The sequence below is a fragment of the Pteronotus mesoamericanus genome, unplaced genomic scaffold (assembly GCF_021234165.1).
Source record: "Pteronotus mesoamericanus isolate MK-2021 breed Mesoamerican mustached bat unplaced genomic scaffold, CSHL_Meso_final contig_41, whole genome shotgun sequence".
In the NCBI taxonomy this organism is placed as follows: Eukaryota; Metazoa; Chordata; class Mammalia; order Chiroptera; family Mormoopidae; genus Pteronotus; species Pteronotus mesoamericanus.
This window is the reverse complement of record NW_026555152.1, coordinates 4,256,283-4,270,508: the sequence shown is the minus strand read 5'-3', so window position 1 is coordinate 4,270,508 and position 14,226 is coordinate 4,256,283. Positions and strand designations below refer to the sequence as shown.

General features: G+C 44.6%; 1 pseudogene; it reads left to right on the top strand.

Annotated features, from left to right (window-relative positions):
• The first annotated feature begins 2,671 nt into the window (after positions 1-2,671).
• LOC129073415 (40S ribosomal protein S16-like) lies at positions 2,672-3,032 on the top strand (annotated as a pseudogene).
• Positions 3,033-14,226: the final 11,194 nt, after the last annotated feature.

Below are 14,226 nucleotides of genomic sequence, written 5' to 3'. Positions count from 1 at the left end.
TTATATTAACTGCCCTGTGTCATTAGCCTTTTTTCACAGCTGGAGAAGGAAAAGAAAATAAGTTTTCATAGGGATTCAGTTTATTCACTGACTTTGCATTGTTAGCTGGAAATGGGACTATTCTCAAAGTCAGAGGACCTACTCAGAAAAGATCCACTAATACTAATCTCTGCATACTAATCATTCAATTTCCTTTTCTTTTTACAAAGGTCTGATGTCTTGGAGGCACTAACTTAATACTCTAAAATGTCACAGAAATCTTTGAAGTTACAGTTACTCAAGTAATGATGGCAGATGCAATGATTTTTGTAGGAATTAAGACCAGGGTTATTGGGGATTAGGAGCACTAGCCAAGTGGTGAAGACATTATCCTTTGGAATCATACATGACTACAAGATAACATGGCCCCAGAAAAATCCACCAATGCTTCATTGGCTTCTCTATGCCAACTAGGGCAGAAATACTCAGCTCCTCACCAAGGTAAAGGGCGTTAGTAAGAAAATCCCAGAGCAGCTCCTTCAAGAATCAAGGTCTCTTGGAAGTAGCCTTCCCTGAGAACCTCTCCCTTCCTCTAGTCCTTTCCCCACCCCCAAAACGTGATGAGGACGTGGTTGTTGTTAATCACCTGATCGTTATGGCTCAGAGGAATTGCTAACCCAAGTGCTTTGTTGAACAAAACTGGAGCTTGGCTCTATTACTTGGGGGGCTGGGATGAGGGTGATGGTCACAGAATTCCCAGGGCTTTCTAAACCAATCTGCTCTGCTCTGTAGGACACACCACAAAATTTCAGCCTTAAGCAAGTCCTCTGCCCTTTCTCTTCCAGTGGTCTATCTTTGCTTTTGGGGGTATTTTTGAGTCAAAGTCTTTCAGAGAATGGGAGATTGGGGGAGGGGATGTGTCTTGGGTCTGCTCTAGTAAAAATAGGGGAAGAGCAGTGTGTGTGGAGAGGACTGAGCAGCCAAAGAGGTCTCACTGTCCGTGGGTTTATTGCTTTATGCTGCCACCTGGCTGATCTTCCAGCTGCAGGTTCCTGCTGAGAAAGAGAGACAGACCAGATACAGAACATTTACACTGAGAGGTCTCAAAGCCAAGTTTTCTGATAGGAATCTGACCTGTGGCCATAGGCAATGAAGTTCAGCCTCATGATTCAAGAGTCACTGTCATCCATAAGGAGGGGGAACACGGGCTAATTCAATGGAAAACTACTTAAGGTAAGACTGATTCTGTCTGTTTCAAGCCCACCATGTTTTCTTCTTTAAATCTATAAACACTTCCTACCTCCAGTTATATCAAAGTGGAAGGGAAAAGGAAAAGATTCGGTGTGAATTACTTGGGCTGGACAATCCATGACAAGAGAGGGACTCACCAACATCTCTGCATCCTGTCACCCAGGAAGGAGAACACTGCTCAGAATTACTGAGGACACACTGTCTTGGATGGTGTGCTTAGGCCTTTACAACTGTACAAGGAATAAATAGTGGGCCTGGAGTGAGCTGTGGAAGGAGACAATAGATCTACTCCAGGCTGAGCACATGCATAAGGAGCGAATTCCCTGGAGAGGAAGCACATGGAGGGTGTCATGGTGGGTGTCATGGTGGGTGTCGTGGTGGGTGCCAGCTAACAGAATGGCCTACGGGCACTTGTAAAGCAGCCCATGAAGAAATTCCAGGAAACCATGGGAAAGGGAGGCATTTTACAAGTGAGTCCAGAGATTCTGCAAAATTCAAATAGGAGTTCTAGATTGTTCCTATCAATTGCCTTTACCTGCACACATTGACCAGAAACCCTGGTGACTGTCAGTTTACAGGTACGTCAACTTTAATCTTTACAGGGGAGGTGAGATATTGTTCCAATTTGATTCTAAAAAAGCTGGAGCAAACACAGCACAAGTAGTAACTATCTGCAGATCAATTTGTAGCTCATGCCAGGTGGTCCTGGTCAGGGCATGCGTGGCAGATGACCTTGGCTGCACCTTCCAGGAGGCCCTGGAGCAAGCACACCTGCTAGACAGCTTCAGACCATGCCAAAGCACACTCAACCACCTCCACAAGCAACACATTCAAAGGGCAGACTCAGCAGCAGTAGAGCCCCATTGAAATGAGACCAGCTCTCTGCAGTTAGCCACTGCACAGCATATATTCCACAGTGGTCCCGGCCAGTTCTCATAGCAAACTGTCCTGGCGGTAAATCCCTCTATTGATGTGCCAACAAAAATCAAGGCTCAACTACAAAAAAAGGGTGCACACAACCCACATGGAGGTTACACTTGGAGTGGCCAGCTCAGGTGACTGGTGAGACTGAGCTACTGGACCCTACAGGATACCTACTACATAAGGCCACTCTACCAAGCCCAAAAGACATAGCAGCTCTACATAGAAACAAACACAGGGAAGCAGCCAAAATGAGGAGACAAAGAAACATGTCCCAAATGAAATAACAGAACAAAACTCCAGAAAAAAAAAACCTAAATAAAATGGAGACAAGTAATCTACCAGATGTATAGTTCAAAACACTGGTTATAAGGATGCTCAGTGAACTTAGGGAAGAATAGAGGAAGAAAGATATAGGAAACATTAAAAAACACTCAGAAATCAAAGATACACTAACCAAAATGAAGAATACATTACCCCATGAGGGCATGGTGAGGATCTCTTGCATGCACCTGCAGCCATGCCATTCAAAGATCCTCTGCAGTCCATGAAAGTCTTCCAATGAAAGGAGATAGCCTCAGCCATGGAACACTGGAAATGGAGCAACAGCCTCATCAAGGTGAATGAGCAGCCCTGGAGATGTTAAATCTACACACATTGCAATACAAGCTACTGGAACCTGTTCTGCTCATGGGGAAGGAGTGATTTGCCATAGTGAACATCCAAATTTGCATGAAAGATGGTGGTCATGTGGCACAGATTTATGTAATGTCAGCCTGTCTCCAAAGCCCTGGTGGCCTATTACCAGAAATACATGAATGGGGCTTCCAAGAAGGAGATCAAAGACAACCTCATCCAGAGTGACCAGACCCTGCTGGTAGCTGATCCTCATTGCTGCAAACCCAAAAAGTTCAGAGTGCTAACTACCAGCAATCCTACTGATAAGCTCATCAGGTTCACCTTTATAATAGGCAATGGTCGTGGGATTGAAAAAAAAAGAATACAATACAAGAAATCAACAGTAGAGTAAATGAGGCAGAGGATCAAATCCATGATTTGGAAAATATAGAAGCAGAAAACACCCAATCAGAACAGGAAAAATAATAAAGAATTTTTAAAAATGAGGATAGAGTAAGGAGCCTCTGGGACAACTTCAAGTGTACCAACATTCACATCACAGGGCTGCTAAAAGGAGAGAGAGAGAGAGTAAGAAACTGAAAATCTAATCTAATGATGGCCTTGATTGGTGTGGCTCTGTTGGTGGGGCATCATCCCACAGGGCAAGGGGTTGCTAGGTCATTTGCCAGTCAGAGCACATGTTTGGGTTACAGTTAGGTCCTTGGTCAGGGTGCATGTGAGAGGTGGCCAATCAATGTTTCTCTCTCACATAGATGTTTCTCTCCCTCTCTTTCTCCCTCCATTTCCCACTCACTAAAAATAAATAAATAAAATATTTCAAAAATAAATAATTTGATTTAATTTAATTAATTTAAGGCAGAAAACTTCCTTAACTTGGTGAAATAAATACACATACAAGTCCAGGAAGCACAGAGAGTCCCAAACAAGATGAACCCAAAGAGTTCCACACCAAGACACATGATAATTAAAATGCCAAAGGTTAAAGACAAAGAGGGAATCTTAAAGCCAGCAAGAGAGAAACAAGGAAACTCCCATAAGACTGTCCGCTGATATCTCAACAGAAACATTGCAGACCAGAGAAGCCTGTCATGAAATAGTCAAAGTGATGAAAAGAAGGGACATGCAATCAAGATTACTCTACTCAGCAATGCTAGCATTTAGAATCAAAAGGGAGATAAAAAGCTTCCCAGATAAGAAACAGCTAAAGGAGTTCATCACCACCAAACCAGGAACACAAGAAATGTTAAAAGGACATCTTTAGGAAGAAACAAAAAGATAAAAAATATGAGTAATAAAATGGTAATAAATACATGTTTTAAATGCAAATAGACCAACTGCTCTAATCAAAAGACATACAGTGGCTGAACGGATAACAAAACAAGATTCTTATATATGCTGTCTACAAGAAACACACTTCAGATTGAAAGATAAACACAGACTGAAAGTGAAGGGATGGAAAACAATATTTCATGAAAATGGGAACAAAAAAAATGCTAGGGTAGCAATACATGTACTAGACAAAATAGACTTTAAAACAAAGACTACAACAAGAGACAAAGAAGGACCCAGCAATTCCACTTCTGGATATTTATCTGAAAAGAAAACACAAAACACCGAATTGAAAAGACATATACATCCATATGTTCATTGCAGCATTATTTACAATAGTCAAGATATGGAGGAGAATCAAGATGGTGGAAGAGTGAGTGGAAGTCACACTGACCTCCTCCCAGGACCAACCTGGAATTACAACTAAACTGTGGAGAAATCACCTGGAACAAACAACTGAACAATAACAAGAGAGGAGTCTTGTAACTTTGGAGACAGAAGAATCGGCTTTAGTGCAATCTAACTGGTAAGGAGTGCGGTACAGACCTGAGAAGGCAGGCGGGGCGCCCATGGGCAGCAGCATCAGAAGGATATTGAAAGGGCCAGTTGGATCCCCCTGAGAAGAGTGGGGTCTAAACCAAAAGTGAGAATCTTTAGCCCATAGCACCAGAGCCCAAAAGGTACACAGAGAACAGCCAGCTGTGAAAAGTGGCAGGTTTGTTCTCTGCCAGAGACAGGCTGCTGGAGACGCAAAGAACTGTTTAAAGGGCCAATGCATAAGTTTTTATTTGTAGCCACTTACCCTGGTCTCCAGCAAAGGTTGGGTAGAGTAGGCTAGAGACACCTGAGGAGAGACTGGGGAAGGAGGCTTTGGGAAGAGAGCTAAGGGAGTAGCCGGCGGGATCTTGGTGCTGACTCATTCCCCATGCCGCAGCGGCCATCTTGCTCAGGTGGAAACCACTCCTCCTGAGTGGCACCAACATCAAAGGACCCAATAGCCCCACCCCCAGATGGGCTTCTACCCCGCGCTGTGCTATCTAAGCTGCCTGCTGAGTGCAGAGTGGCAGCCACAGACAGTAGATCCCTGGCTAAAGGGGGTGCAGAGACGTCTGGTGACACTTCAGGAGAGACTGGGGATGGAGGCTTTGGGGAGAGAACAGAGAGAATAGCTGGTGGGATCCCAGTGCGGACTCCTCCCCCGTGTGGCAGCAGCGTGAGTAGACCCAATAACCCACCCCGAGGAGGAACTCTGCCCCACCCTGAGCTGTCTAAGTCGGCCTGCTGAGTGCAGAGTGACTAGATTAACAGCTGAAGGAGACAGCCACAAACAGTAGATTACTGGAAGTCTTGAACAGATTGCCTAAGGTCAGACAGGGTCAACATCTGACATCATCAGAGGCAGATCCAGAAAGTAAAAACAGCGATTGCCAACGATAGAAGTTCATACCACAAAGTCAGGAAATCAAGACAGATCAACTTTAGAATCAGAAGCAAAAGAGAAGAGTCTCACAAATAATGGGAAGACAAAGAAATATGTCCCACTTGAAGAGAAAGGAGCAATCCCCAGAAAGAGAACTAAGTGAAATAGAGGCAAGTAAACTGTAAGATATTGAGTTCCAAGCAATGGTTCTAAGGAAGCTCAATGAGCTCAGTCAGCTCAGAGAGAATTACCAAAAACTACAGGGAAACTATGAGGAACTAACTGCAAACTATATTAGTATGAAAAAGGACATAGAAACTATCAATAAAAGACAAGAGGAAATGAAGAATACAATTTCGGAATTGAAGAACACAGTAGAAGGAATCAAAAGCAGGCTCGATGAAGCTGAGGATTGAATCAGCGAGCGGCAGGATAAGGTAGAAGAAAGCTCCCAGAAAGAGCAAGAAAATGAAAAAAGACTCAAAAAGAATGAAGGGGCATTTAGGGAAATGCAGGACAACCTGAAACGGAGTAATATCCATATAATAGGGATACCAGAAAGAAAAGAGGATGAGGAAGGGATAGAGAACCTGTTTGAAAAAGTCATGATGGAAAACTTCCCTAATCTGAGGAGAGGAAAAGTCACACAAGTCCAGAAAACACAGAGGGTCCCATTCAAGAGGGACCCAATGAGGCCCACTCCAAGACACATCACCATTAAAATGGCAAATATTAAAGACAAACAGAGAATCCTAAAGCAAGCAAGGGAGAAAGAGGTAGTAACATACAAGGGAGCCCCAATACGGCTAGCAGCTGACTTCTAACAGAAACCCTGAAAGCCAGAAGGGAATGGCAAGAAATATTCCAAGTCATGAAAAGCAAAGGCCTGCAACCAAGACTGCTCTACCCAGCAACACTCTCAATGAAAATGGAAGGAGAAGTAAGGAGTTTCCCAGACAAAAGAAGGCTAAAAGAATACACCTCCACCAAAGCAGCACTGCAAAATATGCTATAGAGACTACTTTAAGATGAAGAAAAAGTTTCTATGAATACCCAGCTCCTTTCAGAGTTGCCAATATTTGATATTACCAATATTTTTAATACTCATTAATCTGACAGTGACATTATTTTAATTGTTACTTTATTATTTGCTGAAATTAAACCTGTTTTAGTATATTTCTTGCCTAATTCTATTATTTAAAAAAAAGCTTTAAATGACTTTTTAGTATTCTTTATCCATTTATTGATTAACGGTTTGTAGATCTTTTTTCCCTAAAAAAAGCAAAAACAAAAGAACCCCTATTAACCATGTTTAGATGTGTTGCAAAGACTTTTCTATTCTTTTCCTTGTCCTTTAACTTTGTTATATGTATATTATTATATAGTTAAATGTTTAATATAGGCGTATTGTCAATATTTACTTTGTAACTTCTGGGTTTGAATATTTTACTTCAGGGCATGAAAAGATATTAGTTCTATTCTCTTCTAAAACTCCTTAGATTCTACATATTGATTTTTAACTCACCTGAATATTTCTTGTATAATATGTGAAATTGGCTCTATATTTGTTTTATTTCAAGTAATAGTGGTCCATGCACCTTATATGTTGAATAAGCCTTATTTTCCCCATTGATCTGAAATATCAACTTAATCATATATTATATTGTCAGACAGATATATATGTTTGTCTCTAGAATGCTCATTATATTTCATTGACCTACTTGATTATTTCTGTTCTGGTGTCATGTTGTTTTAATTGCTGAGACTTTATAATGGTTTTAAATTTTTTTAATATTTATAATTAACTTTGACATCTAAAAAATAAATAAAATGAATCTGCATTTAAGAAAGAGAGAGAGAGATGGAACTCCCACCTTTTGCGACAACATGGATGGAACTAGAAAATATTATGCTAAGTGAAATAAGCCAGTCAGTGAAAGACAAATACCATATGATCTCACCTATAAGTGGATTCTATTCAACAAAATTAACTAATGAACAAAATAAATCACAGGCACGGAAACATGGAGCAGACTGAAAGTGACCAGAGGGGATGGGGAAAGAGGACAATGGTGGAAAGAAGGGACTAGACAAAGAACATGTATGAATGACCCATGGACATGGGCAACAGAGTGGGAATTGACTGTGGGAATGGGGGGTGGGGGTGGATGGGTGGAGGGGGTCAAGGGGTAAAAATTGAGACAACTGTAACAGAATAAACATGATGTATAAATAAATAAATAAATGGAAAAATGCTAGAAAGAAAAGATATGAAAGCAACCCAAGTGTCCATCAGTATGAATGGATAAAGAAGTGGTGCATATATACAATGGACTATGACTCAGTCATGAAAGGGAATGAAGTCTTGCCATCTGCAATAACATGGATAGGCCTAGAGGATATTGCATATAGTGAAATAATTGAGACAGGGAAATACACATACCAGATGATTTCACTTATAGGTGGAATCTAAAAACAAAATAAAAGAACAAGTGGAACAGAAAAAGGCTCATAGATATAGAGAACATTTTGACCGTTGTCAGATGGGAAGAGCACTGAGGGATGGGTGAAAAAGGTAAAGGAATTAAAAAGTACAAACTGGTAGTTACAGAATAATCATGAGGATGTAAAGTAGAGCATAGAGAATATAGTTAATAATATTGTATTAACTATGTATAGTGTCAGATGAGTACTAGATTTTATTGGGGTGATGACTTGGTAAGTTATATCTAATCACCATGTTGTACACCTAAAACTAATATAATATTGTATATCAACTGTAATTGAAAAATAAAAAGTATTTAAAAGAAAGCTGGAGTGTGGAGAGCTTATGAAATCCTGAGACGCTCATGAAGATGCAGCTGTGACGCATTGAATAGGTGCAAATAAAAGATAACTAACTCCTTCACTGCCATCAGCACTTACATTAAACATTTACTAACTATATGTGCCAAGCTTGTGAGAAAAGTTGGTGAATGAATAAGTCTTTATCCTTGACCTTAAGGGTTTGTCATCTAGCTGGGAAAGAACAAGAGGCTATCCCAGCAACTATGACATGATTACCATTAATTCCATCATTTGACATGATTCTTATTATCTGGAAGGATCAGGGGTTGGGGACCATATAAGTTATGATTAAATGAGTGTAATAGAATATCCAAATAATAATAATAAAGATAAGTATTTATGTCCTACTCATTTAAAATAGGTAGGCATCTCCTTGATCTCAGGGGCACAGGTTTTTCCCCTCTTTCTGTTCCACTCTTCCCAGCATGAAGCTTCTATCTTAAATATTTTTTTAATGGTTCAAGATGGATGCTAAAAATTCTTTAACTTTTAAGGAGGGCTTTCTCCACTCATCTCTTTAAATATGGTTGTTTCTAGGGATACATCTATAATCCTGTTTTTTCTCTACACTTTCCCATCCCCAAACCCCCTCCAAGTTCATCCATCTTAATACTAAAGCTACCATTTTTGTACACATACTTTCCAATCTCTCTCTCCATCTCTAATTTCCTCTTTAGAATCACATTTTTATCATGGGGCATCAGCAAAAGCCTCTATGGTTAACAGTCAAAAAACAACATGTCCAAATATGACATAATGTTGCACCTCCACAAGCAGAAGTGGGCCCTGCTCTTGAGTCCCTTGTCTCTGCCTTCAGTATCACCACCCAAAAATTCCCTCAAACAACCAGTGTTTTACTCCCTCTCTTTCATTCCCCTTAACACACATGTCTGCACACACACATATCCCTAATTGATCATAACCATTCAGATCTTCTCAAATACTTCCTTCTGATCCCCCTGCCCCAACCCCAGCTCAGGTGCTCATTATCCGTCACTTGAATTAACACAATCTTCCCCTTGCTTGTTTCCCTACCTTTGTTCATTCAATAGTTCAATAAACATTCATTTGCAAGCTGACTATGTTGGGCCTTGCTCTGGCCTCTCTCTGTCCTATCAGTAGAATCTCCTACTGCTTCCAGCTACATTTCTCAAGTTCAGATCTGACTCTGTTACTGTCCTTGCTTTAAAATCTTTGAATAGGATCAAGTACAAACCTGTTTGCATGGCTCTTTATGGCTGGACCTTCACTTCCTGCTCACATCCCTGCCTAGGCACCCCTTTCCTGCCGCCCTGCAGGCACCCTCTGCTCCCAGATTTTGAAGGGAGGTTCTTGACAGCAGAGGATAAGCACACACACTGAGGACTCTGCCACACTTTGGGGCAAACTCTGTGGGCTTTTTACCAAGTCTCTTTGCTATGATTGAACTAAGTAATAGGAAAACATTTTATTTTAGTTTAGAACCATTAGACAAAAACTTAAAAGCAAATAACACTTTTTAATATGCAGCTTTTAATGAGTCACTTTTTCAGGAGTGGCTCCCAGACACAGTCCTCATCCACTGGCAGATCAGGTGCTCTCCTACTTGTCTACTCAATTTAACAGGCTGCTCTCCTGGGTGTGTGTGGGGGGGTGAGGGGGATGGGGACGTTGTCTGAGTCGTCATTGGCCTGGCCACCATTGACAGGGGACTCAAGAGCAGGGCCCACTTCTGCTTGTGGAGGTACGACATCATGTCATATTTGGACATGTCACTTTTTAACTCTTAAACTTAGAGCCTTCTGCTGATGTGCCATGGTGAAAATGTGATTTTAAGGTGGAGATTAGAGATGAAGAGATAGATTTGGAATTTATGTGTACATAATTGGTCACTGATGATGTGTACAGAAATGGTCACTGATAATTAGAGGACATATGTACACCATGAAAAGGCCTGGATGACAACCCCTAGCCTTGGACTATCGATGGGTTCATCCAACTCCTGCGGAGTGCAGCACTGAGCCTGCCTTGAACAGGATGGTTTTGCCTCTATGAAGGAACCTGAGGACCTCTTCAGGAGGGCTTCATGCCTACAGACCTGCCATTCACTCAGCACACTCACTGAGCTCCTGTGATGATTCAGTCACTGGGAAGGGTATAGTGGCTGGGAGAGAGACCAACAGTCCCTGCAGGCCAGCTACCTCATATCATGCTCCTAAGCAGCTAAGTGTATTCAATAGGCAAATTAGGAAAGTCCTCTTACCTAGGCCACCTCCTGAGTCAAGTATCTTACATTTATTTATTTATCCAGCAAAGATATACTGAGCACTACTATGAGCCAGGAACTTTTCTGAGTTGGGGTATAGTAATTAACAAGATAGACTAATACGCTGGTCCTCAATGGAGCATATATTTCAGTAGGTGTAGGGGCGTGTGTGGTGGGGATGGGAGACATAAAAATAAATGAGTAAAAGACACAGAATGTTTGAAGGTATTTGTAAACCAAGGAACCAGACTGGGTGGTGTGAGGGAAGAGAAGTGATATTTTTAAATAGGGCTGTTGGCCTCCCTGAGAAGACATTTGAAGAAATATGTGCAGATCAGGGAACAAGGACACTGCCCCCGCCCCCACAGTCTGTGCATTTTTTGCTGTAAATATTTCAGAGCTACATTTCCAGGACAAAAATGGCGTGTTCTCTCTACCAACAGGAAAGAAGGCAGAAAGAAAAAAGAGGAAAAGATCGGCACAAGAGAAATTATTCCATGCTGAACACTGCCTGATGGACACTTGAAAACCAGCTCCCAGGGCAGAGCAGGGCCCACCACGCCAAGGGGCTCCCCGGGGCCCCTCTCTCAGGCTGTCAGGCTAATCCGGCAGCCTACTCCCACTCCGATCCGCCCTAGGGGACGTTTGCTCCGGAGAGTCAAGTTCAGACTCCGCCGACACCAGCCGGGGAGGAGCTTTGAAGAGAACTGCATGGCAACCGTCCTACGGGAGCCGACCCCAGGCTCCGAGGGCAGCGGCCAAAAACCGGGAAGCGGGCAGTGGCCACGAGCCTGGCCTGCGGAGCCAGGGCTCTGGACACCTGGTGGAGCTCTCGCCCCTCGCCGGACGGCGCCCAGTACAGCGCCCTGCGGAGCCAGCCTTCTCGGCGGGCACAGAACTTTCTTTCCTGAAATTGCCAACCCCCCGGGGCACACCCTGTGCCCGGAGCCGGCGAGCAGGGAACCCCCTTCGGGCCGCAGCCCAACAGGCTAGGAGACACCAGATTAAGCGGGCGTCCTTTCCAGGCTTCCCGACAACACTCCCAGAGGCTCTGTTTTGCCAGGCCCCGGTCTCTCCCGCGCCGAGTTGCCCAACAAACCATTTAAACATTTCAGCACAAAACCGAATAATCCATTGTGGGCCGCACATTAAAAAGTGTTATTCGCTTTGAAGTTTTTGTCTAATGGCTCTAAACTGAAAGAAAATGTTTTCCTATTACTTAATTCAATCATAGCGAAGAAACTTGGTAAAAAGCCCACGGATTTTGCCCCAAAGTGTGACAGAGTTCTCTTTGTGTGTGCTTATCCTCCGCTGTCACACACTTTAATTCGCCTCTCTTTATCTGGCATTCAAAACTTTCTTCAATGACATTCAATAAGGTCCAGAAGCTGGAGGGGGAAAAAAACTGGTTATTCCCCCCGCCTGTCCCCCACCCCATATTCTTTCCCAGTAGCTTTGGCTTTGCTCGCATTCAGGGGCTCTTAACCCTTTCCCTCCCCCGGCGAGGGCGGCGGCTCCCGGCTCCAGACGCAGCGACCGTCCCTTTCACCCCTCGGGCTCCGTCCGCACCCCGCGCCTCTCCCACCCGCCTCTGCCCAGCAGGGAGGCCCTCTTCTGGCCGCGGTTCCTGGCTCTCGGTTCAGCCCCAGCGGTTCAGGTCAGCCCGAATTTCGCCGAGAGAAATTAGAGTCGGCATGAGGCTTCCCCGATGCAAGCGGTGTGGTTTGCAAACACCAGCCTGGAGCGAGGAGCCTTGCGGAGCACACAATGTCGTTGGGGACAACAGTGACCCCCGCTTCCCCGCCTTCGTCCCGTGCCAAGCAATCAAGGAGGCTTTGGTCCCTTTAGTCAACCTGCTAGATGACAGGTTATTTTCCCCACTGCCCGCTCCCTTTTCTAGAATCGGTTATTTTCTGGCAAACACATTCTCTTCGCTTTTTAATCAGTTACAATTTGTTACTGAGGTTATTGCAAAGACTTCATCGATGATGAAAACCCATGAGCACGCCTTGGTCTGGGGCAGTCTTCTTGCGGTGCAACGATCCCCTCTCCATTTCTCACAGTTCTATTCAGAGAGCAGGAGACTGCAGTGACTTGGTTCCAATAAAATCGAAAGTAAACGTCTTCCGTGGAAAGTCCGGGGCTGTAAATTCGAAATATTTATGCTAATTTCCCATTGTATGGAAAAGGCTCCTGCGCAAAGCTTTGAGACCGCTGATGATTTAAAAAGCTGTGCTCTGTACACAGCGCCAAGTGTTTGAAGTTGTTTAACCATTGTGTGACCAGAAAGAAGAGTGACGCGGCAGGAGAAGGTCTGGCGGAGAGGGGTGCTCGGTGGGGGTGGGCCATGGCAGCAGGGCTGAGAATACAACTGCCCCTCGCGCGGCTCTCGAGAGGCCGAACTTCGCGAAAGCCGCGGGTTCCCAGCGCACCCCAGAGTCTATGGGGTGCGCACGAGCGGAAAGGACGCTGGCGGAGAGCGTCTACACTCGCCAGTCCGGGGAGTGCGGGGGCGGGGCTGTGAGATCTCGGTCTTCCAGGTCTAGGCTCTCATTTCCTATCCCTTGTCTCCAGCCGCAACTCTCAGCGACTGATTTGCTCTTTGCATCCACAGCCCTGGTGAACGAAACTGCTTGTGGACAAGCATCTACCTAACAAAGACTGGGCGTTATAGGCAACATCAAAGTTAAGGCTAGTTGAAAAGCTTAGAGAAAACAGAGAGACACCGATGGGGCTAGTGGAGGGTAAGGAGTATCTAGTCCTCCTCTCTCCCCAGCGGTGCCCCCCCCTCCCTTGCAAGAACCCCGGTCCTCCTGCTTCCAGACACAGGGAGAGAGAAAGAGAGATTCCACAGGTGGAAATCCCAGGCCAGCTGTAGAGACGTCCTCGGGGTGCACAGCGCTGAACTGAGCGCACTGAGTGGAGGCAGCATGATCTTATGGACAGGGTGAGGTGAAAGAAGGAAGGGGACGGAGACCAAGTGCGCCGAGAAGATAGGGGTGCGTGTTCATGGAGATCTGTGGGAGCAAGGCAGCAGCGGAGGGGGTGCAAAATCAATAAGATAAACAGGCCAATAGCCAATACAAAGCCAAAGGGGAGCAAGGAATAAAGAGAAAGAAAAGAATATTAAATTGTAGGAAAATGAGAAAATAAACCCGCAAAAGAAAGAGGAGGGGCGAGGGCGCCTGTTACGGCGTGGGTGGGGTTGACAAGAATAGAGTACATTATGCAGTTCATTTAGTTAACAAGTGAAATAATGAGGAAGCGTGCAGAGTGAATGCCAAGAGAAAAGGCACAAAAACCCTATTGAGAGGCCCGGGCCGCTCCTGGCGTAGCCCATCACATGGCAATAGTCCTATTTAAGCGGCGCCGCCGGAGCCTTTCAGCACCACTAGCGCTGGCCAGCACCCCGCGCTCTTTGGGCGGCGCCCACTGCTGCAGCGGAGGCGGCTTCAGCCTCAGCTTCAGAGGCGCTTTCTGCCTTCCGGGAAGTGGCAGCTGCGCGCGGCCACCGCCGGTGGAAGCGCGTGGAGACCGCCGAGGTCAGCAAGGCTCAGAGAGCGGGCTGGCGGCGGGGCGACCACTCATTGGGGCC